Source organism: Felis catus, chromosome D4, assembly GCF_018350175.1.
Source record: "Felis catus isolate Fca126 chromosome D4, F.catus_Fca126_mat1.0, whole genome shotgun sequence".
Taxonomy (NCBI): domain Eukaryota; kingdom Metazoa; phylum Chordata; class Mammalia; order Carnivora; family Felidae; genus Felis; species Felis catus.
In genome coordinates, this window is record NC_058380.1 from 112210 (window position 1) to 138537 (window position 26328).

A 26328-nucleotide genomic window follows, 5' to 3' on the forward strand; every position below is an offset into this window, starting at 1 on the left:
CATTGAAAACGAAACCAACCGCAAGGGGCCAGCTGGCTGAACCCGTGGGCGCACCCAGCGTGAGCCAAACCCTCGCCTCCCTGACTCCACTGTGGCCCTATCCCTGCAGGAAATAGGACCCCTCGATGAAACAGGCAACCCCCAACTCCAGTATTGGCCCTTTTCCACCAGTGACCTTCACAACTGGAAAACACAGAACGCTCGATTCTCTGATAACCCTAAAGACCTAATAGCTCTTTTAGACAGTGTCATGTTCACCCACCAGCCCACCTGGGACGACTGTCAGCAGCTCCTCCGCATCCTGTTCACTACAGAGGAGCGAGAGAGGATCCAATTAGAAGCAAGAAAGCTGGTTCCCAGAGACGATGGTCAGCCGACATCTAACACTGACCTCATTAATGCGGCTTTCCCCCTAACCAGACCTCCACAGGACGAATGGGACTACAACACGGCAGAAGGTAGGGGAAGGCTACTCATTTATCACCAGACTCTGATGGCGGGTCTCCAGGCTGCAGCTCGCAAGCCCACCAATTTGGCTAAGGTATATTTGGTCATACAGGGAAAGGCAGAGAGTCCAGCTGCTCACTTAGAGAGATTAATGGAAGCCTTTAGGCAGTTTACCCCCATGGATCCAGAAGTCCCTGAGAACCAGGCTGCTGTCGTTATGTCCTTTGTAAATCAAGCAGCTCCTGACATTAAGAAAAAACTCCGAAGGCTAGAGGATTTAGAAGGTAAACAGATCCAGGATCTGCTCCGTATAGCACAACGGGTCTACAACAACAGGGACGCCCCAGAAGAGAGACAGATCAAGGCCACAGAGAAAATGACTAAAGTCCTGGCCACTACAGTCCAGAAAGAACAGCCACCCCCAGAAGGCACTCAAACAACACGCCCTCCCAGGCGGCACTTAGATAAAGATCAATGCGCCTATTGTAAAGAAAAAGGCCATTGGATATGAGAATGCCCCAAGAAGAAACAACGCCGCCCCAGCCAAGGACAATGGCAGCCTAAAATAGCCCCCATACTGTTTACCCAAGATACAGAATAAGGAGGACGGGGTTCGGATCCCCTCCCCAAACCTAGGGTAACATTGCAAGTGGAGGGGACCCTGGTCCAGTTACTAGTTGATACCGGGGCACAGCACTCAGTTCTGGTCAAGCCACATGGAAGAGTATCTGAAAAATCATACAAGGGGCCACTGGAATAAAGAAGTACCCCTGGACAACTCAGAGGACTGTGGACTTAGGAAGTGGGAAGGTAACCCACTCCTTCCTGGTCATTCCCAACAGCCCCTGCCCCCTGTTGGGGAGGGATTTCCTTACCAAAATGGGGGCCCAAATTCATTTCCAACCGGGGGGACCCACAGTGACTGACTTCCACAACCAACCCATATCTGTACTCACTGTGAAACTAGAAGATGAATATAGGCTCCATCAGGAACCCACTCCTCTGGATCAGGGCATCGAGCCCTGGCTTCAACGCTTCCCAGACGCGTGGGCAGAAACGGGTGGTATGGGGCTAGCAAAATATCGCCCAGCCCTATTTATAGAGGTCAAGCCCGGGACGGACCCCGTCCACGTGCGCCAAAACCCCATGCCCGCGGAAGCCAAAAATGGCATCACACCGCATATCCGCCGCCTCCTTGACTTTGGGGTCCTATGCACCTGCCACTCAGCATGGAATACCCCCCTGCTGCCTGTGTGCAAACCCAACAGCGGGGAATACAGACCAGTGCAGGACCTGAGAGAAGTCAATAAGCGGGTGATGGATATACATCCAACCGTTCCTAACCCCTATACTCTCTTGAGCGCCCTCAGCCCAGAAAAACAATGGTATACTGTTCTGGATCTAAAAGATGCTTTTTTCAGCCTACCATTAGCGCCTAAAAGTCAAGAGCTATTTGCATTCGAGTGGACAGATCCAGACAGGGGCATAAATGGCCAGCTCACTTGGACCAGACTGCCACAAGGATTCAAAAACTCTCCGACCCTGTTCGACGAGGCTCTACACGAAGATTTAAGTGAGTACAGACAACAACACCCTAATATAACTCTCCTACATTATGTTGATGATCTCTTAATAGCTGCTGAGATGCCCAAAGCCTGCATCCAGGGAACCAAAGGTCTCCTGCAAACTCTGGGAATCTTAGGCTACCGCGCCTCAGCAAAGAAGGCTCAGATCTGCAAGTCAGAGGGTCATCTTCACCCCCACAATGGCCCTGAACCCAGCATCACTGCTGCCAGACCCAGACATGGGAACCCCACTTCATGACTGCGCCGACATACTGGCTCAAGTTTATGGGGTCCGGGAGGACTTGCAAGACCAACCATTATCAGATGCAGATGCCATCTGGTTTACCGACGGAAGCAGCTTCGTTCACCAAGGACAAAGGTATGTGGGGGTGGCCGTAACTTCAGAAACCAAGGTGGTTTGGGCAGAAGCCCTACCCCCCGGAACCTCGGCCCAGAAGGCTGAACTAATAGCCTTAACCCAGGCCCTAAAATTAGGAAGAGACCGCAAGCTAACCGTGTACACTGATAGCCGATATGCCTTTGCCACCGCTCATGTACATGGGGCGGTATACAGAGAACGGGGGCTCCTCACAGCCGAAGAGAAAGACATCAAATATAAAGAAGAGATTCTAGCCCTGCTTAAGCAGCCCTATGGGAACCCAAAAAGCTAGCGATTGTGCATTGCCCAGGACACCAGAAGACAACCAATCCAGTTTCCCGGGGCAACAATTTGCCGATCAGACTGCAAAAAACATAGCTCGGCCCCCTGCGCAATTACTGACCCTACAGCTGCCAGACCCCAGACCCCGGGAATTGCCCCCCAGCCCTGAGTATTCAGAAAGCGACATTCAATGGATGAGTAAACTTCCTATGTCCCGAATCAAAGATGGCTGGTGGAGAGACTCCAAAAGCAGCATTATACTCCCAGATAAACTAGGATGGCAAGTTCTAGAGCAGATCCATCGCAGCACCCACTTAGGTTCCCAGCGAATGTTGGACTTACTGAGACAGACTGGACTAAAAATCAGAAATGTCTCTGATAAGGTTGATCAAGTAGTCACTAAATGTACAGTGTGCCAACTCAACAATGCGAGTAGCAATCCTCAGACAACAGGGGTAAGACAAAGAGGGAGCAGACTGGGGACCTATTGGGAAGTAGATTTCACTGAGGTAAAACCAGGAAAATATGGATATAAGTCTTTGCTAGTTTTTGTAGATACCTTTTCAGGATGGACTGAAGCCTTTCCAACCAAGAATGAAACGGCGCAGATTGTAGCCAAAAAGATCCTAGAAGAAATCCTGCCCAGGTATGGTTTTCCAGTAATGATAGGGTCAGACAATGGACCTGCATTCGTCTCTAAGGTAAGTCAGGGATTGGCTTCCATACTTGGGGCTGATTGGAAATTACATTGTGCATACCGACCCCAAAGCTCAGGACAGGTAGAGAGAATGAACAGAATATTAAAGGAGACCCTAACCAAATTGACCATGGAGACTGGCACTAATTGGGTGGTCCTTCTCCCCTACACTCTGTTCAGGGTGCGTAATACCCCATACAGACTGGGACTCACGCCCTATGAAATAATACATGGTAGACCACCTCCCATCATCCCTAACCTAAAAGATAACCTTGTCAAAGCTGAGAACGATAATAGTCTTGAATTCTTGTTCTCCCTACAAGCCTTGCAGAGGGTCCATGAAGATGTATGGCCCAAATTAAAGGAACTCTATGAGACTGGACCCCTGCCTATTCCACATCAATTCCGGCCAGGGGATCGGGTCCTCGTCAAACGTCATTGGCAGGGAACTCTGGAGCCCAGGTGGAAAGGACCCTTCCAGGTCATCCTGACAATGCCTACTGCCATCAAAGTAGACGGAATCACCACCTGGATCCATTTCGCCCACGCCAAACCAGTGCACCCATTCTCAGACCTCATCGGACCTTCAAAGACAACTTGGACTGTTGATCAGACTAAGAACAATCCTTTAAAATTGACCCTACGCCGCCAACGGACTGAGCTGTAACTATGGTACTTGCCCTCCTCTTGATTGTTCTGCAAATTCTGTCTGTAAGTCCAAACCCCCACACCCCCTATAATTTGACATGGGAAATTACTAACTTAGAGACTCATGAAATCTACAACAAAACCCTAGGAACTGCCCCATTAAATACCTGGTGGCCAGATTTATATTTTAATTTAGAAAGTTAGTCCATTAGAAGAAATGGAAGGAGGTAAATGGAGGCAACTGCAAAGGAGGGTATCAATAAGTAGAAATGGATTTTATGCATGTCCGGGATTTAGGACAGGAGTGATGAGGCGCACATGTGGAAGGTTTGAAACCCTCTATTGCGCAGCCTGGAGTTGGGTCACCTCCAATGATGGAGAATGGAAGTGGGAAGTAAAACCCCAATTTATTGAAATGTCCTATGTCCGACCATGTACCTGCACCAGGTATGATGAAAACTGTAACCTTATTCATGTAAGACTTACAGAGGAAGGAAAAAAAGACAGGCAATGGGTCTCAGGACTCACTTGGAGACTCTACTTATATAAATATCCCTTCTTTGGGACTGCCATTCAAATAAAATTAAAAGTCTCCCCTCTTGTACAACCAGTGGGGCCAAATCAGGTATTGGAGAAAAAAAAAAAAAAGACAAGCTTATCCCCAGGCAGATCTCCACTACTCCCTCCAGCAAGACCCCCATCCTTACCCCAGGAGTAAAAGCACAAGCTGTCCAAGAAAATCAGAACCCAGAAGGCATAAACTCCCTATGGAAATTACTAACAGCAGCGTATGAGGCCTTAAACCGATCGGACCCTGAGGCAACAAGGGCCTGCTGGCTATGTTATGATATAAAACCCCCCTTCTATGAAGCCATAGGTCTAGCTGCCCCTTTTTCACAATCAGGAGAAGAGTCGCCAGCAGCTTGCAAGTGGAATCGAAAGGGCCCTGGCCTCACACTGCAAGCGGTCACTGGCAATGGGACTTGTATAGGAAAGGTCCCCTCTAGCCATATCCAGCTCTGTGCCCTGACTAATTACTCTATAGATGAATCTAAATGGATAATTCCAGCTCCTGACAGTTGGTGGATTTGTTCTAAGACAGGGCTCACCCCATGTGTTAGCAGAAATGTTTTTAATTCATCAACCGAATATTGTATCATGGTATTAGTATTTCCAAAGGTTATTTACCACCGAGAAAATGTTGTTTATGATCTGTGGACAGAAGGGACAGAAGCAAGAGAGTCAATAAGAACAAAACGGGAACCCTTTACGGCCATAACCTTGGCCACTTATTTAGCCTCGGTACCATAGGGGCAGGAACAGGGATCTCATCACTAGCCATCCAGCACCGGGGGTTCAATAGCCTAAGGGCAGCCATTGATGAGGATATAGACAGACTTGAGGACTCAATCTCGCACCTCGAAAAATCTCTGACCTCCCTTCCTGAAGTGGTCCTACAGAACCAAAGGGGACTAGATCTAGTCTTCCTCCAACAGGGAGGTTTATGTGCAGCCTTAAGAGAAGAATGTTGTTTTTATGCTGACCACACCAGAGTAGTCTGAGAGTCCATGGCTAAAGTTAGAGAAGGCCTGGCCAAACAAGGCCTGGCCAATGAGAACAACAAGGCTGGTTTGAGTCTTGGTTCAATCAGTCCCCATGGCTAGCCACCCTGCTTTCTGCTCTAGCTGGGCCCCTTATACTCCTCCTTCTCCTCCTCACCTTCGTGCCTTATATTATTAATAAACTAGTTGCCTTTATCAAAGACCGAGTTAACACGATCCAACTGATGGTCCTTAGGACCCAGTACCAACCTATCATTACCGAAACATTTGAGTCAGACACATAAGATCCAAGATTGGCTCTTAAGGCACCAAAGAAAGGGGGGAATGAGAGACTAAGAGAAAAATTACCAGGTGTACTCACAACTGCAAAGAAAAGACCTCCCCCCCTCCCCCCGCCGTTCCCGGAACCAGCCAGGGCGTGCCCGGTTGTGGTCTGACCTAAAGGCAGGAACCAATCAAGTTCTGCTGAGTGGTTTGAAAAAAAGGTGGGAATCAATCAAGTTCTGCTGAGTGTTCAAATTTAAATGTCAACCAATAACAGCTCTGTAACCGCAAAAAAAAAAAAAATCCCTAACTTGTTTGTGCCTGTCTATAAAAGAAACTGTAAGATCCTTGCTCAGGACCTCTTAGCATCACGGGTAACGAGTGCGGAGAGGTCAGGGTTCGAACCTGCAATAAACGACCCTTGCCACTTGGCTTTGACTCTGGACTCTGGTGGTTTGTTCTTGGGGGTCTTTCAAATTTGGGCATATCAGCACTATGCCTCTGGATCTTCTGCTCCAAAACACAATAACTCTGGCTTAAGCATTTGAACAAACGTTAGACATATCCCAACCAAGGATCATTCTACAAAATACATTCTACAAACGTACCCTCAAAACTTTGCAGATTATGAAATATATGGAAAAATCTAAAAATTGTCATAGCCAAGTGGAGCCTAAGGAGACAGGATGACTGTAATGTGCCAGGTGGGATGAGCCTGGGCTAGGAGAGTTTAAAACCGAAGCAATCTGAATACAAATATAAACTTTACTTCATACTACCATATCTCTTTGATACCTTGATTGTGATCATGTACCAACCATTATGACGTCAATAGTGAGAAAACAGTCTGATGTATGTGGATACTCAGTATTATCTTCCCAATTTTTTTTTGGTAACTAGAAACCCATCATGAAAGAAAAGATTATTAGTAACCATGGTTTTTCAACACATAAGATTGTATAACTAGTTCCAGTATTAGTTACTAGTGATGGACATGTACCTACTCTTGTTGTTCTTACTATTGTTTAATTTAAATAATAGCATTCATGGTACAGAAAACTGAATGCATGATAAACACTTCATAGAAACATCTACTTTACATATTTTAAGATAATAACGTTTGTATATACCACTCTATTATGTGGTATGTAAATTGTTTTTCTGATCTTGAATGAGCATGTCATTGAATGGCTTTCAATAAAGGTGGTTATGCTAGATAATGAATGATACTCAGATTTTACAGGATGTATGTCACATCATGCCTGAACATTGTCAAAAATAAAAACATACACGCGGCCAGGTGAAGCATTGTGACTGGCTCACTTATTGTTAAGAACCCTTGCTTTAATATTTTCACGCATATTTTTAGCAGGAATACAAGAGAATCAAATATTTCCAAATCAAAGAGCTATTCAAAGACTGGAAGAATGATAGGGAGTTCAAAGAGTTTCAGAAGGATAAGATGTGACCATGAAGGGGGAGTCACAGGCAAGCAGCTTTCTCTGGGCCCATTTGACATGTTTGCATGAGGATATGTGACTTGCCAAAGCATAAGTCCCAGAAGTACCAGAGGGAAAGACAATGCTTTAGGGCGGGGTGACTTGGAAAGTGTGCTTCTGTGCCTAAGTGATGGCTCAGTAACCTGGCTGGGAGTCCCTGCGTCAAAGACTTCAAAAGGCCAGCAGTAACCTATACTCACAAAGATCTTAGTAACATAGATCAAAGTAACTTAGAGCCACAAAGATCTTAGAACCACAGAGTCGATCTACACCTATGATTAGGAGATGGTCACAGTTTCACAGGATATGATCTTTGGGCTGGCAGTAGATGTCTAAAATATTATTTAGGGCTATACATTTAATGAAAAAAAATGTATGTGTAAAAATTTGGGTTTGGAATGTTAAGAAAAATCACAGGCCCATCATGGAGTTACTTACATTAAGGCCACATGTCACTAAACCTAATTTCATTCCTGCAGGAATGTAACCTTTAACCAGTCAGCAAAGAATTTCCTAGTCAGTACTGGAAATTTAACTGATAGATCCCTGCGATTCCCCTCAGAGGCAGTCTTGCCTAAATAAGGTATTCCATGCCACTATTTTTTTTAAGTTTATTCAAGTCAGAGACAAAGAGAGCACATGCAAGGGAGGGGCAAGACAACAGGGAAAGAGAATCCCACAACCAAGAGGTCATGATCTGAGCCAGGATCAAGAGTCAGACACTTAACCAAGCCATCCAGGCACCCCGAGATTGTGGAGTTTCAAAGGTTAGCAGTCTTGGCTGGGATACAGCCATGATAGCACTGGCCTACTCCTGAAGAGAAGGCACAAACAACTTGCAGGCAGATGGCATTGAAACAGTGATCTGTACAACGCCTGGTGCACACATTGGGGAGATTATACACTCATTGTGGAGAACATCCCTGAGAAGCAGTGTTCACAATGAGGGGACAAAGAGTTAGGACAGAAGAGCTGCCTGGCGCCATTTCCCTGCTCTGCACACACCCCCTCTCAGCAAAAAAACACAGAGCCATCTGCTGGAAACAAGGCAATCCCCACACTGGGTGCCTAAGCTGCTTACACCAGCCCCACATTCCTGTGTTCTGGAGAGAATGGCCTAGGTCATTGAATCTTGCCTCAGTCCCAATGGAGCTGGCCCATTCCCCAGAACACCAGTGGAAGCCCATGACCACACCACCTCTCTTGACCAGACAGTTCTGCTTCACTTCTAGTGGCAATCGTTTCAAGTCTCATTTAACAAGCAAATCAGAGCAGACCTAGGTAATTCTCACCACATTCTGGCCAAGGACCATACATTGCTCATACAACTTGCTTGAAGGATAGTGCAGCCAGAACACAAAACAGTGCATGCAACACACACCAAAGACAATCCGTGATGTGCCAGGCCTTGGACACTAGATGATCTCCTCTTCATAAAGCCATTCATCTCAGAGGAGGGAACATAATGAGCTTTGGTAACAGAGAAGGCAAATACTCATCCAAAATGCCAAGACAAGAGGAAGGCATCCCAAATGAAAGAACAAGATAAGGTCATGGCTAGAGAAATGGAAGGAACACTTCCAAACTCATTCTATGAGGCCAGCATGGCCTTGAGTCCAAACTGGACAAAGACCCCACCAGAAAGGAAAACTACAGGCCAATTTCCCTGATGACCCTGGATGCAAAAATTCTCAACAAAAAGTAGCAAACCGGATCCAACAATAGATAAAAAGGATTATTCAGCACAATGAGGTGGATTTTATTCCTGGGATGCAGAATAGATTCAGTATCTGCAAATCAACTGATGTGATACATCACATTGATAAAAGAAAGGATAACAACCACATGATCTCCTCAATAGATGCAGAATAAACGTTTGACAAAATGCAGCAGCATCCTTTCTTGCTGAAAAAAAAAAAACCTCATGAAAGGAGGGATAGAAGTATCGTGCCTCAACATGAGAATATCCAGATACGAAAGTCCCACAGCTAATATCATCTTCAATCGCGAAAAACTGAGACCTTTCCCCCTAAGATCAGGAACACGACAGGGATGTCCACTCTCAGCACTATTATTCACCATACTGTTGGAAGTCCTAGCCTCAGCAATCAGACCTCAAAAAGAATACAAGGTGTCCAAGTTGGCAAGGATGAGTCAATCTTTCCCTGCTCACAGAAACGATACTCTCCATGGAAAATCCAAACGACTCCAACAAAAAACTTCTAGGATTGATACAGGAATTCAGGAAAGTATCAGAATATAAGATCAATATGCAGAAGTTGATTGCATTTCTATACACCAGTAATGAATCAACAGAAAGAGAAATCAAGGAATTGATGTCATTTACAACTGCACTGAAAACCATAAAATACCCAGGGATAAACCCAACAAAAGAGGGAAAAGATCAATACAGTTAAAACAATAGAGGGTCTACTGGGTGGCTCAGTTGGTTAAGTGCGTTAAGAACGTCAGTTCTGGACATGATTCTGCATTTGTGGGATTGAGTCCCTCGACGGGATCTGTGCTGACAGCTCAGAGTCTGGGGCCTGCCTCAGAGTCTGTGTCTCCCTCTCTCTCTCTCTACCCCTCCCCTGGTCATGCGCTCTCGCTTGCTCGCTCACTCTCTCTCAAAAATAAATAAACATTAAAAAAAATTAAAAGAACAAACCATACGTCTATAAAAGAAGTTGAAGAAGACACAAAAAAAATGAAAAAAAAAATCCCATGCACATGGATTAGAAGAACAAATATTGTTAAAATGTCAATACTACCCAAAGCAATCGACAAATTCAATGCAATTCCTATCAAAATAACACCAGCATTTTTCACAGAGCTAGAAACAACAATCCTAAAATTTTATGGAACCAGAAAAGACCCCAAAGAGCCAAAGTAATGTTGAAAAAGAAAAACAAAGATGGAGACATTACAATTCTGGACTTTATGGTGCATTAGAAAGCCGCAATCATCAAGACAGTATGGTATGGGCACAAAAATGGACACATAGATCAAAGGACCAGAATAGGGAACCCAGAAATGGAGCCTCAAACATATGGCTAAATAATCTTTCACAAAGCAGGAAAGAATATCCAAAGGAAAAAGAAGTCTCTTCAGCAAATGGTACTGGGAAAACTGGACAGTGAGAAGTATGAACCTGGACTATGTTTTTAAACTTTCTCTCTCTCTCTCTCTCTCTCTCTCTCTCTCTCTCTCACAAACACACACACACACACACACACACACACACACACACACACACACACACCTCAAAATGGATGAAAGATCTAAATGTAAGCAAGGAAACCATCAAAATCCTAGAGGAGAAAACAGACAACCTACCTCTTTGATCCTGACCGCAACAACTTCTTGCTTGTCATGTCTCCAGAAGCAAGGGCAATAAAAACCAAAATAAACTATTGGGACATCAAGATAAAAAGCTTCTGCACAGCACAGGACACAATCAGCAAAACTAAAAGGCAAGTGAATGGAATGGGAGAAGATATTTGCAGGTGACATATCAGATAAAGGGTTAGTATCCAAAATCTATAAAAAATTATCACACTCAACACCCAAAAACCAAATAATCTAGTGAAGAAATGGGCAAAAGACATGAAGAGACACTTTAACAAACATGACATCCAGATTGGTCACACTTGAAAAGATGCTTAACCTCATTCCTCATAAGTGAAATACACATCAAAACCATAATGAGATATCCCCTCACGCCTATCAGAATGGCTCAAATTAACATCTCAGGAAACAACAGATGTTGGCAAGGATGCAAAGGCAAAGGTTTTGCAATTCTGGTGGGAATGCAAAATGGTGTAGCCACTCTGGAAAATAGTATGGAGATTCGTTACAAAAACCAAAAATAGAACTGAACTAGGACCCAGCAATTGCACTACTAGGTATTTACACAAAGGATACACTAACGCTGACTCGAAGTGGCACATGAACTCCAATGTTTATAGCAGCATTATCAACAATAGCTACATTATGCAAAGAGGCCAAATGACCATTAACAGATGAATGGATAAAGAAGATGTGGTATATTCATACAATGGAATATTACTTGGCAATCAAAAGGAGTCAAATGTTGCTATTTGCAACAACGTGGAGTGAACTGGACTTTATTATGATAAGCAAAATATGTCAGAGAAAGACACATATCATATTAAATTCCACAGATGAGAGAATTCATAACACTGAAGAACGTAGTGAAAGGAAAGCAAAAATAAGATACAAACAGAGATGGAGTCAAACGATAAGACACCGTTAAATAGAGGGAAGAAGCTCAGGGTTCCTGGAGGGTTACTGAATAGGGGTATGGGCTAAATGGGTGATGGGCATTAGAGACAGCACTTGGGATGAGTACTGGATATATTTTGTAATTGACGGATCACTAAATTCTAATCCTGAAACTGTATTCCACTATAAGGTAACTAACTTGGGGTTAAATTTTAAAAAAGAAGAAATATTAAAAATAAGTAAAGAAATATACTACCAGTCAAAAGAAAAGAATATATAAATCGGGCTCTTTTAGTGGAAATGAAAGACCAAAATTGTTACAGACAAGAAAGGATCAGAGAAAACATCAAGATACAATGGTAAAACAACTAGTAGGGCACTAAATATATACCTATCATTAATAACTCTAATGTAAATCGACTAAATGCTCCAATCAAAAGACATTGGATAGGGGGACAGAATGGACAAAAAAAAGAGAGAGAGAAAAGAAACAAACAAACAAACAAACAAACAAAAAAAAACAAGGCCTATCTAGGTGCTGCCTACAAAACCTTATTTGGACTTAAGTCACCTGCAGATTTAAATTGAGGGAATGAAAAAACATTTATCATGCCAATAATATCAAAAGAAACTCAGTACTAATACTTATATCAGGCAAAAAAACTTTAAAATCGAGACTGTAGTTTGGTACCCTTTAGGTCAATACCTAGTAGTAAAATTGCATGCACCCAATATTTATAGCAGCTTTATCAACAGTAGCTAAATTATGGAGAAAGCCCAAGTATCCATCGTGTGATGAAGGTATAAAGAAGTTGTGGGGTCTGTGTATGTGTGTGTCTGTGTATTCATGTATATGCATGTGTGTATATATATGTATGTATGTGTATATATATATATGTTCATACGTACATACATACATACATACATACATATGTATATACAATCAAATATGTCTCAGCTTCAAAAAGAATGAAATCCTGCCATTTGCAACGATGTGGATGGAGCTAGAATGTGTTATGCTAAGTGAAATGTGTCAATCAGAGAAAGACAAATATATGATTTCACTCATGTGGAATTTAAGAAACAAAACAGATGAAAACATGGGAAGAGGGCAGGAAAAGAGAAGAGTGGTAACAAACCACATGTGTCTCTTAATGATAGAGAAAAAAAAGTGAAGGTTCATGGAGGGAGATGGGTCAGCTCTGGGCTAGATGGGGGACCTGTATTCAGAAGAGCACTTGTTGTGATGAGCACTGGGTGTTGTATGTAAGGGATGAATCACTGAATTCTACTCCCGAATCCGAGAATGCACTGTATGTCAACTAAGACTTAAATTTAAAAAATAAAGCTGTAACAAGAGATGAAGACAAACACTATCTCATATTAAGGAGACAACCAAACAAGAAGATCCAATGATTGTAAATTTTGATGCCCCCAACATGCAACCACCAAGTATATAAAACATTTAACAACAACCATAAAGGAACTCATTTATAATAATATAACGATAGTAGAGGTCTTTAACACATCACTCACATCAATGGACAGAACCTGCAAACAGAAAATCAACAAGGAAACAATGGCTTTGAATGACACACTGGACCAGATGGGTTTAACAGATATATTCAGAACACTCCATACTAAAATGACAGAGTACACATTCTTTTTAAGTACACATGGGGCATTCTCCAGAATTGATCACATTCTAGGTCACAAATCAGGCCTCAACAGGTACCCAAAGACAGAGATCAGACCACGCATTTTTTCTGACCACAAAGCTAGGAAACTTGAAGTTAACCATGCACACACACACACACACACACACACACACACACAGGGGGAAAGGCCACAAATAAAGGGAGGTTAAATAACATGCTACCAAATGAATGGGTCAAACAGGAAATCAATGAGAAAATACACTGAAACAAATGAAAATGAAAATACACTGGTAAAAATATTTGGAATGCGGCAGAAGCAGTCTATGATGGAAGTATATAGCAGTACAAGCCTACCATAAAGAGCAAGAAAAATCCCAAACAATCCTAACTTATAACTAAAGGAATGAGAAGAACAGCCAAGGAAGGAAATAATAGAGATTAAGGCAGAAATAAGGTATATAGAAACCAAAAAGACACTAGACCAAATCAATGAAACCAGGGGCTGGTTCCTTGAAAACAGTAATCAACATGAAAACCTCCTAGGCATACTTTTCACAAAGAAGAAGGAAAGGACTCAAATAAATAAAATCACAAATAAGACAGGAGAAATAACAGTCAACACCACAAAAATACAGTTAGAAGATAATATTATGAAAAACTATATGCAACAAATTGGACACTCTGAGAAAAATGGACAAATTCCTAGAAACACACAAACTACCAAAACTGAAAAGGGGAGATACATAAAATCTGAAAACAGAAAGAAATTAAATCAGTAATAAAAAAAAATCCCCCCAACACAAGAGTTCAGGGCCAGATGGCTTCAGTAATGAATTCTACCATCTATTTAAGGAAGAGATAATACGTATTCTTCTTGAATTATTACAAAAAATAAAAAAGAAGGAAAACTTAAAAATTCATCTTATGAGGCCATCATTACCCTGATACCAAAACCAGATAAAGCCTCCACCAAAAAGGAAAACTGCCGGGCGCCTGTGTGGCTCGGTCGGCTTAGTGTCCAACTCTTAATTTCGGATTAGGACAGTATCTTACAGCGCATGGTTCGAGTCCCACGTTGGACCCTGTGCTGACAGTGTGGAGCATGACCAGGATTCTCTCTCTCCCTGTCTCTCTGCCCCTCCCTCACTTTTATGTACTCTATGTCTCTAAGTAAATAAATATTTTAAATATGTTTAAAAATTTTTAAATAAAACAACAGACCAATACCGCGATGCGTATGTATGCATAAATTCACATCAAAATACCTTCAAATTAAAGTCAACAATACATTAATATAATCATTTACCATAATCAAGTGGGATATATTCCTGGGCTGCAAGCGTGGTTCCGAATTCACAGATCAATCAACATGATGCACCACAGTAATAGAAGAAAGGATAAGAACAATATGATGCTTTCAAGACATGCAGGAAAACTATTTGACAAAATGTCACATCCATTCACGATAAAACCCCCTAGCAAGTAGATTGGGACTCAACCTACCTGCACATAATAAAGGTCATCTATGAAAAACCCACAGCTCATCTCATCCTCAATGGGGAAAAATTGAAAGTTTTTCCTCCAAAATCAGGGACAAGACAGGGATGATCCCTCTCACCACTTATTCCACATAGTACTAGAAGTCCTAGCCACAGTAATCAGACAACAAAAAGAAATAAGAGGCATCCAAATTGGCAAGGGAGAAATAGAACTTTCGCTATTTGGAACTGACATGATACTTTCTATAAAAAACATGAAAGACTCCCCCAAAAATTGTTAGAATTAATATATGAATTTGACAAATCAAAATATACAGAAATCAATGTACATAAATCTATTGCATTTCTGTAGACGAATAATGAATTAACAGAAAGAGAAAGTAAGTGATCAATCCCATTGACAGGTGCACCAAATACCCCAAGATACCTGGAATAAACCTAATCAAAGAGGTAAAAGATCTGTATTCTAAAGGCTATGAAACACTGATGAAAGAAATGGAAGAAGACACAAAGAAAAGGAAATACATTTCATGTTCATGGATATGAAGAACAAAATACTGTTAAAAGGTCTACACTCCACAAAACAATCTACACATATAATGAAATCCCTACCACACAAACAAAACATTTGTCACAGAACTAGAACAGCCAAAAGAAATTGAAGACCAAAACTAAAGCTGGAGTCATCACACTTCTAGACTTTAGGTTATATTACAAAGCTGTACTGAACAGAACAGTATGGTACTGGCAACCAACAACAACAACAAAAACACAGACGCAGAGATCAATAGAACGGAAACCCAGACATGAACTCACACATATATGGTCAATTAATTCTCAACAAAGCAGGAAAGGATATCCAATGGGGAAAAAAAGATACTCTTGGGACACATGTGTGGCTCCAAAGCGTGTGATTGTGGATTCAGCTCAGATCATGATCTCAGGGCAGTGCAGAGCATGCTTGGGATTCTCCCTCTCCATTTCTCTCTGCCCCTCTTCTGCATGCTTTTTCAAAAATAAATACATAAACTTTAAAAAAGTCTCCTCAACATATGGTTTTGGAAAAACTAGACAGCAACCTGGAAAACAAAACAAAAACAATGGACCACTTTCTTACAACATACACAAAAATAAATCCAACACGGATAAAGACCTATGTGTGAAACCTGAAACCATAATAATCCCAGAGGATACCTTACACAGGCAGTATCTTATTTGACATTGGCTGTACAAACATCTTTGTAGATATATCTCCTGAGGTGAGGGAAACACAAGCAAAAATAATGGGACTTCATAAAAATAAAAAGCTTCTGTCACCAAGGAAATAATCAACAAAACTAAAACACCTACAGAATAATATTTGTAAACGACATCTGATAAAGGGTTACTGTCCAAAATATATAAAGTTATACACCCAAAAAATGAGAAATCCAATTAAAAATGGGCAGATGACATGAATGGACATTTTCCCAAAGAAGACATCAACATAGCCAAGAGACACATGAAAAGATGCTCAGCATTATTCATCTTCAGGGAAATACCATTCAAAAGTACAATGAGATAACACGGCGCATCTGTCAGAATGACTAAAATCAATGAATGATGAAACAGCAGGTGTTGACAAGGATGTGGGGAAAGAGAAACCCTCTTGCATTGTGGGAAGGAATGAAAACTGGTGCAGCCACTCTGGAAAACATCATGGAGATTCGTAAAAAAAAAAAAAAAATGGAAATAGAACTATGTTACGATCCAGCAATTTCACTACGAGGTATTTACAGAAAGAATACAAAAATAAATCTTCAAAGGGATACATGCACCATGATGTTTACAGCAGCGTTTTCTACAACAACCAAATTATGGAAACTGACCAAGCATCCATCAACTGATGAATAAAACTGAGATGTAGTATATGGAATGTAATATTATTTAGCCGTAAAAACATGAAATCTTGTCATTTTCCACGAGGTGGATGGAGCAAGAGAATGTTATGCTGGGTGAAATAAGCCTATCAGAGAAACACAAATACCAGATGATTTCACTAACACATGGAAATAAAACAAAACAAAGTGGGGGGCGGGGGGGAAGGAGACAGTGACAAACAGACTCTTAACTAGAAAACAAACTGAGGGGTTCCACAGTGAGGTGGGGGAATGGGTGAAACAGCTGCTGGGGATTAAGAAGTGCACCTGGGATGAGCACCAGGTGACGTGTGGAAGTGTTGCTCTATATTGTACACCTGAAACTAATATTACACTGTATGTTTACTAAGTGCAATTTAAAGTAAAAGATAACATAAGGTTAAGACACCTACCTACCAGGTTTTCTGTAGTTTTCAATCACTTCATTAGGTTGGAAAAATAACCATAAATTTTTTAAAAAGCATGTATGATGTGGGGGACAGTTTGTGCCCTTACCTCGGTCTCTGGTTCCAGCAGGACTCGGAAAGTGGGTCCCAGCTCATTCTTCTAGAAGGTCCTGAGACAAACATTTCGTGTATTCACGTCCTAATGGAATGCAGCTCCCGTTCTTCTGAATTTCTGTCAGGGTTTCTTCCTGGAAACAAGCCTGAGTCTGGAACAAACCATCAACTTCATCTATGAGGTGATGTCGTGGGAGCCCGCAATCCACGAGTCCTCTAATAAAATACGTCCGGGAAGTGGAGGAATGAAACACGGAACAGCCCAGAAAATGCAAGGGCCTGTGCTGCTTAGCAACCAGCTTGCCCAGGGAAACCACCCAGCGCCCCCTCCTCAGCACTCAGCACAACAAGGCAGCTTCTCTCTGGCGACTCAAGAGATGCCAAGTTGCTGCAAAGCTCCCAAGGTCTCCCCTGGGGCGGGCGGCAGAACCCGCTGGAAACGCAGCTCTGCTCTCTGTCCTGAGACAGCGGCAGAGGCCCTGAGTCCTCTGGGAGCAACAGCAGCCCTTCCTGCTCTGAAGTGCCCTGGGTCAGAAAAGCCGATGGTGCGCCCTCTGCTGGCCATCACTGCCTAGGCAGAGGAACCCCTCCTCCGGGTCTGTGGTGCTTGAGCTCTCTCTGCTGGCTACCATGGGAATTCCTGCAATGTTGAAGGCCCTGGTCCTCAGCTGAGGGACTGAAAGTGCTCTGGGCAACTCAGCCTGTTCTCCACATTGGGAAGGGTCTTAGTGACAGGGCCTGGGACACAAAGAAATCTTTTCCTTCTCCTTTCTTTTGAGTGAAGAATGAAACCGAATTTATTAACATAATGACATCATTTGTAATGTTTTAAGCAATGTCCACAGAAAAATAGACTGCCAATTTACACATGCTGAGCAAGTAATTGTGTTTCCCACCAGCCTATTTAGGTTAGATAAAGAATTCACACCTTTGAGAGAGAGATAACGGCTTCCAGCTATGGAATGAATGAGTCCTAGGGATACAAGGGGCAGCCAATGGAATAGAGTCAATCCTGTAATAATACTGTTGCATGCTTTCACAGGATAGCTACACTTGTGCTGAAGTACAACATAATTTATAGACATATGGAATGACTAAAATGTATGCCTAAAACTAATACAACAAATGTGTGAAGAATATTTCAATTAAAAGTCGACATCCTTTATGCTATCTTTAATTTCTCTTTTTTTGCCAATGAACTATCATTCCTGGGGCACTTGGGTGGCTTAGTCAGTTAGGCGTCTGACTTCCCCTCAGGTCATGATCTTGCAGTCCATGAGATTGAGCCCTGCGTCAGGTTCTGTCCTGACAGCTCAGAGCCTGGAGCTTGCCCCAGATTCGGTGTCTCCTTCTCTCTCCCCCCTTCCTCCCTCAGGCTGTCTCCAAAAAAGAAAAGCAGAAACATTATAAATTTAAAAAATCGTTCCTAATTTAGAATCTGTGAAACTCCATTTATACCAGATTCTCTAATATCACCATCTTGATGTTGAGAGCTTATGTAAATAGTCACTAATAATATCTTTGATGACACATATGTGACAGGGTCAGAATGCAACTTACAGGGAGCTACGCATCTGTTATGAATTTACTGTATGTATCCTTGGCTAATACTTCCAACTGTATGTATCCTGTATAACTCCATTTATACCAGATTCTCTAATATCACCATCTTGATGTTGAGAGCTTATGTAAATAGTCACTAATAATATCTTTGATGACACATATGTGACAGGGTCAGAATGCAACTTACAGGGAGCTACGCATCTGTTATGAATTTACTGTATGTATCCTTGGCTAATACTTCCAACTGTATGTATCCTGTATAACTCCATTTATACCAGATTCTCTAATATCACCATCTTGATGTTGAGAGCTTATGTAAATAGTCACTAATAATATCTTTGATGACACATATGTGACAGGGTCAGAATGCAACTTACAGGGAGCTACGCATCTGTTATGAATTTACTGTATGTATCCTTGGCTAATATTTCCAACTGTATGTATCCTTGGCTAATATTTCCAACGAAATATTTCCAATTCCAGATGTATGAAATAATGTCCATCAGTCATATAGGTCAAATTCCTATAGGACCATTCATTATGCCTTCAATTACTAATTGCCATCTCTTCAAAATTAAAAGAAAGCTGGGACAAGAAAATGTCTTTGAATTTGATGTAAGAGAAGACTATGGTGTTTTAAAAAGTTCACCTACCATCTGGCATCCTCAGTTTGGCAGTGGACAGGAGGATAAAAACCCACGATCTTGATGCACACCGCTAGCTCCAGAGGGAGAATATGGACCTTCTTGTCAAATACTTTTTATCAATATCAGCAGTTCAACTCTGCCAGGTCCAGACTGCCGGACCTGGGGGCAACACAATGCCTGATGCCTGGGTTCAGAACATGAGGAAGACCAGCTGGTAGGGAGTGCTGGGGAAATCCAACAGGGCCTGGGGCAGTGAGGGAGATGGGTCCGGGTCCCCTCCCCACAGGGTAGGCTCTGGTGTTTACCTGCCAATGAGCAGCACACTCTCCCTCAAGACTTCCCTCTCGATGACAGAACATGAGGCTGTGCCCCCACAATTCCAGGAGAAATGAGGGATACCCATCTTTTCAAATGCAATAGCCTCTGCAAAGCTTGGCCCCAGGGATGTTGGAGTCTTGGAGTCACGGAAAACTGATGCCCATGATACCTGCCATTTCTGCCCCAGCACTCAGAGACACTTCATACATCCCCTCTCCCCTGGCCCATCTCACCCCATCCACATTCCTGGACCAGGTCTCTACTTTCTCCTTGTACTTCCTCTTTGTCTCTGTTTCTCTCTAACCACATCTCTATTTCTTCCTTTCACTCTCTAGGACTTGCCCAATTCCCCTATCACAAATTCAATGTCTCTCTCCCTGCCTGTCTCTTTCTCCACCTCTCCCCAGGCTTCAGGATATCTGCTCTGTGCATGCAGCCCTGTCCAGGAGCACAGGGCATTCCTGTCTCTCCCTCTCTCATGTCTTGTTTTGTCCCAGGCCCCGATCACAATGGAGGAGAATCCCCTGTACAGCAGCTGGTCATGTTGACATTTGCTAGAGCAATGCTGGCAGCATGTGGATAGCCAGACATTTACCCTTGGTGGCCCAGCCATGACCCAAAAGCCCCTGGAGGGCTGGATGCTTCCCTAAGCTGGGAGGAAAAAGGGGCTTACAGGGTTCAGTGTCCCTGGGGCAAAGTGGATTGGCTTGGCCGATGGAGAAGGAGCCATATGCTTACACACAACTCTCCTGGGTGGTGTCCAAGGAACCTATCTCAGACCATGGAGCTCTGCCCTCCCCATCCCTCAATAAGGCAACAGGGGAAGTTTTGTGAGACATCATGTGACTCACCACAAAAGCTGCACCATTTACCCCCTTGGAGGCCACCTGGATTGGTGCTATTGGGGGCAGCTGGTAAGGTGCACAAGGGCACAAGAGCTGAGTTAATGCAAGGCCTCCTTACTGATCTCCTGAATCCATTCCTCACCATCGGAAGAGACCCTTTCCTGGAGACAGATACCTGCCCTCCTCATCAGCACAAACCCCACCAACTAGCACGCACGCCATGTGCTCATGAGTATCTATCTACAGATATAACAACCACCACCAGATCTCCCTAAAGGATGTATCCAACTCCTCAGATGGAACCATAGGTCCCTTCCAGGCATTACAACCCCAAAGAATGATCTGTCTTCTTCCACCAATCCTGTACATACTATGTGTTGGCTAACTGTGTATACAGGAACCCCAAAGCATACACTTGATGGGGAATGAGTGTTGATTTTCCTGGAATCAGACGCTGACACAGAAACACAACTGTGACAAGTGTATTAGGGGACATTAGGAAGGACAAAGTGGAGTGGACAGGGTGGGCAGGGAAAGCATTCAGACCAAGGGGCAGATTAGACACCATCTCTAAATATATAATAACCATAGCTGGTTTGTAATTGTTCAGTGTCCTCTTCAAATTTCAAAGTGATTTTGAGTTATTGCAAAGGGATCTTCTGTTCTCCTCTATGCATTTTGTCTTCTACAATACATCTGTGGCCTTGGATGAGCACATATTTGTGTGGCTGCATTTGTGTGTCTACCTCAGATCTTAGATGTAGATGCCTGAATATACACATTCTCATACTTATCTTTTCCTTCTTTGTAAAGTAGGACCTGAATTTTAATAGAAAAAACACAGGGGTCTTTTTTGTATCCTTTGAAACAGAAATTACCAACCTCCCAACCTCAGGCATTATACCCTTAGTTTCATGAAACTGAATGAACATCTGTTGATGACCTTCTGTGTGCAGATACATTAATTTCCACCCTGAGAAGGGTGAATGCCCACTCATCCCATACATTTTACAAATTCCTTATGTGCTTAACTACCTCTTCATCGCACTGACCTCAGAGACCAACATTGTTCCTGCTTCTCAGATTACAATGCTGAGGCTCTGAGATGGCCCCACTGAGAGCTGGCATTAGGGCTGAGACAGCAGGATCACAGGCAGTGCCTCTGGAAATTGTGAGGGAAGTTTCAGAGATGCAAACCTTCATGCAGGGTCATGACAGTAGGTTCAGGGGTGCGGTGACGAGATTCCAGCAGGGGCGTTTCCTGGTCAACCCTGAATTCCTGCTAAGAGTCTGATTCAGGCTGAAGGCCAAGGAAGCCACACAGCTAATCTACAACCCTTCATCACATTTAGTCTCACAGAGGCACACAAACTTAGGCAGACAAGCATCCCATAAGAACCAAGGAAAACTACAAATCTCCAGGGCATTCTTTCACAAGGATCCAGAACCTTCAGGAGAACCTCCAAGAGAAAAAATAGTCTTTATTTAGATAATGAAATAGGTGCACTTTGGCCACAATGACATTTCAGAGATGATACCTGCATGAACCATCCTTGAACCCATACAGCTGCTCTGTGTGGATGCCACTCTGCGCTCACTCTCCCTGCCCAGGTTGTGGGCCCTGCCACAAATGGCCTCCAACTCCATCTCACTGAGTCTAACACCCTCCCCTCTGCACCATCTCAGCTCTCCCTTCTCATGCACAGTCTCCAATTCATTTCCATGAGTTTCATGTCTCCGTCGCTTGTACTTGAGGACCCATTATTGGAGCTGCCATTATTGTAGACCAGAAGCTCCATGTAATTTAACGCATGTGACTCTCTCCCCATTAGGACAGTTGAAGCCCCTGATAGAAAGGGTTTGCCTCATCTCTCGCAGAGCCAGGGATATGGACTGTGTACTGGGCACATCTGCAGAACTGATATGCCTGCTTTTCTATTAAAAGACTCTTTCCTTCTCCACAAAGGATATATGCAGCCCAGCTCAGTAATGGAAATGACACAGCCCAACATATGTATGTCCTGAGAAACTTGAGGAATCTTAACAGTGTCCTCATCCAGCAGCACCCTTGCATTACAAAGCATGTGAGGCCATCTCTACATCTTCTCAAAGACTCAACAACACAAAAGCTGAACGTGCTGAACATGTCAACTCATACAGCTCAGTTCATCTCACAAATAGTCGAGGTGGAGGTGGTGGGTCTTGTCCCTGAGAACATCAAGGAGCTGGAGGTAGCCCATAGAGCCCATGAACAGTGATAAAGGGTATCTGTGGGGGATGGACCTGGGAAAGAAGGAGGTCCTCTTGCACCCATAGGGACCTACAGAAGTGACAGGTGTGTTGGTATGACAGACAGAAGCAGAACGCCCACAGGAGCTGAAACACAATGAAGCAGGTGTCAGCATCTGGCCCCTTGTTCATTTATGGGTTCTAGTAGAACAGATCATCAGTGTCAGAAAACTCTACCCTTCCATGAGGTCCCACCTATAGCCTGAAAGTACCAGATGCCACAAGGAAAAACGACTGTCGCCACACGTCACTGCCCATGTTTAAAAATGCAGAAAGCCAAGGAGTCCTGTTCTAGAAGATTGATGGCAGTAATGCCAGTCTAATAAAGGAACGTATTCCAGAGAGGCAGGCATCTGTGTCCAGGATCCCTCTGGTGTCCTCTTCCACCAGATCTGCAGACTTTTTCTTTGCACATTGAGAACAGACAGAACATGAAGGAATGAAAGAAATGGCCAGAACCACACAGAGATCCAGGGCCACCCCAAGGTCAAAGCTCTACCTGCCATCCCATACCTGTCCTCACTCTGCTTCCTTCCCTGACAAAGACATCTTCTGTGCAAGGCCACAGGGACCTCTGAGGAGATGGGGATTCCTGGAGTCCTGCATGGGGCCTGGAAATGTGTTTTCTGAGGGAAACACATTACCTGTGCATATTCATTGGTCTCAAGTATGTTTATCTTAATTCACAGGTAATTCAGCTTTTAAATACAATATGAGTTGCAGAGTTATTTTGTGCCATTGTAAAAGGGAGGTAGAAATTCTACATAAAAGAATGAACAGAAACATGTCTCAATTTCAGGGGCAAAACTCCCATAAGGTATCATGAGACAAAGTACCAATTACAACTGCTCCCGGGACACAAGAGAACCTACTCATATAAACACAACTGAAGAACTGTGTGAGGTATTGGCCCTGCAGGTAATCACTGATTCTCTCCCTTCACGACTGCAGTTCCACGTACATTTTTTATTACACATGCCACTTCTGAAAATTCAGAGTATTTCCACCTAGGGGACAACTGGAGAAATTCTCTATCGTACATTTACCAACACAGAAGGACCAGTAATGAATTCTGAATTTTTTCTAAGAACCCTCAGCACTGCACAAAGCACACAATATAATGTTGGAAAGAGTTTTTATCTATTCCAGTCATGAGGCTCATAGCAGACATTCTGAACAAATTCATGGCCTACACTGAAATAGGAAAAAATGAAAATAATCAGGATAATCCCATGTAAAGAAGGTGCAGAAGGAGTCAGACGCTTCAGAAGACTTGAGGGTGCAGTGAAGTATCATCCTCCTCAAGTTATTTCCACAAACGCTAAGTGAGAGCCACGTGGTCCTCAGCCTCCATGTACTTGTGGCGTCCAGAGGCACTAGCTAACATGATGATATTACATTGGAGAAGCCTGGAGGCTTGTGAGCACATAAATCAAACAGTAAAGACACCAGAGGACAAAGAAAACCAGACAAGGCCGGATAAAAGTTTCCAGAAAGCATTGCAACTGAAACGGGCAACAGAATTTACCTTGTCTTTCTCTGCATCCTTGGTAGAGACAAAACTGATATTTCCCATGGGAGCTGCATCACGTCTTAGGTCTCATAAAGGATGGAGGTGGATGGAGGTTGATTCTGACTTGCATAAACTGTGTGGAAGAAAAACAAACCATTCGCAACATGTTTCATTATATTCAACTCATTCACACTCTCAGGTCCCTTACCAGGGACAGAGCGTTTCTCATGTGCCTCAGGTGACCCTTGAGGACAAGAGGGAGATCTGATCCTGTCTCTTGAGGAAGGTTTACAGGGCCCTGGTTCAGGTGTTTTTATAACTAATCAAGCAGCTGTGAACAGCTCAGGTGTCAACTTGCTAGAAAGTATGTTAGGGGTGTGTTTCATCCCTCAGAGAGCCCAGCACATGGTCTCTGTACAAGCTACATACTAGGGAGTGTTATGTCTGTCCGCATGTATAAGGCCTCTTTCCTTCTCAGAGACACGTGTTGCCCAGCTCACTAGGTGGAAATGACTGCCCATTTCATGCATTTCGTGAGAAATTGAAGCACATTACACTGTCCTTACTCAGGCTGACCTGAAAGCCCTGTGGTGCCATCACTGCATCTTCTCCAAACACATAACAAGTAAAAGACAAAACGTGTTCTGTAAGTCAACTCATACTGATCATATCATCTTTCCACATGGTGGAGGAGGAAGGTGAGGTCCCAGAGGACCCCAGTTTGGAGAAGGTGGGGATGGTCCAAAGCCCATGGGTGGTGATAAATGTCAGCCCACGGGGTATGACATGGAGGGCACTTCTGGGAAAGGAGGAAATATCCTGGAAACCACGTGGACCTGCAGGACAGAAATTAAACTTTTGAGATGTGTTAGGGTAAAAGGTGAAAAACCCAACACCAACACCAACACTAACATACCTAAACCCCAATGAAGCCGAATGGCACCTGTCTCCTTCCTCTCACCTGGTTTCAATAGGGCAGCATCAGTGCTTCTAAACTCCACCCTTCCCACTGGGTCCCACCTAGAATTTCTAAGAGTTGGAGGAGACAAAGCAGTGCGTTGCTGGCAGCATGGTACTAGCTGTGTCTGCAAATGTAGTGAAGGAAGTAGCTAGTCTTAAAGGATCAGAGGGATAATTCCAGACTACTAAAGAAAGTCTGTTCCACACACACAGGCTTCTATGTCCAGGACTACTCTCCACCCAACCTTTCACCACCTCAACAGCTCCATGTTGGCATAGTAAGAGCTGAAACGATGAGGAAGAATTTTGTTTCCGTATTATTCATTTACATCTTTAATCCATTTCAAGTTAATTCTTGGAGTGGTATAACATAAGGTGCTAAGCTTTATTCTTATACACGTGAATATCCAATTTCCCCAGCCCCAGTTATTCAAGAGACTACCCTTCTCCACTGTGTATTCTTGACTCCCTTGTCAAATACTAGTTGACTGTGCATGCAAGGATTTAGTTTAGGCTCTCAATTTCCATTCCATTGTCTTGTGTGTGTGCTTATGCCAGTGACATACCTGATTTCTTTGTGTTAGAATGCAGCTTGAAACCGAGAAGTGTGGTGCCTCCTATTTTGTCCTTTCTTGCATTGGCTACTTGGGGTCTTTTTGTGGTTCCAAATACATTTTAGGATATGTTTTTCTAATTGCATAAAAATTGCATTGGAGTCTTGATAAAGATTGCACTGAATCTCTAGATGGCTTTGGGTAGTATGGACATTGTGTCTATATTAATTCCTCCGAAAGATGGACGTGGGATGGCTTTTCACTGACTTGTGTGTTCTCCTGTTTCTTTCATCCAAATTTAATTTCTTCCATTTCTGTACACGGGTGTTATAGTTTTTTGTAGAGAGATCTTTCACTTCCTTGGCTAAATTTATTCCTATACAGTTTATTGTTTTTGATGCTATTGTAAATGGATTGTTTTCTTTTCTTCTTAGATAATTTGGTTAGTGTATAGGAAAGCTACAGAATGTGATAA

The 26328-nt window shown here is 43.1% G+C and overlaps 1 protein-coding gene across 1 annotated transcript in view; it reads right to left on the minus strand.

The window, feature by feature from the left end:
• The window catches only part of LOC109493653, a 161117-nt gene that overhangs the window by 53893 nt on the left and 80896 nt on the right, over positions 1–26328 (minus strand). Inside the window, exons 8-9 of the transcript XR_006588772.1 lie at positions 24355–24472; positions 17160–17316 (exon numbers count right to left, since the gene is read on the minus strand). The gene's annotated coding sequence lies outside the window, so the exon portion shown is untranslated. The remainder of the gene's footprint in view (positions 1–17159; positions 17317–24354; positions 24473–26328) is intronic.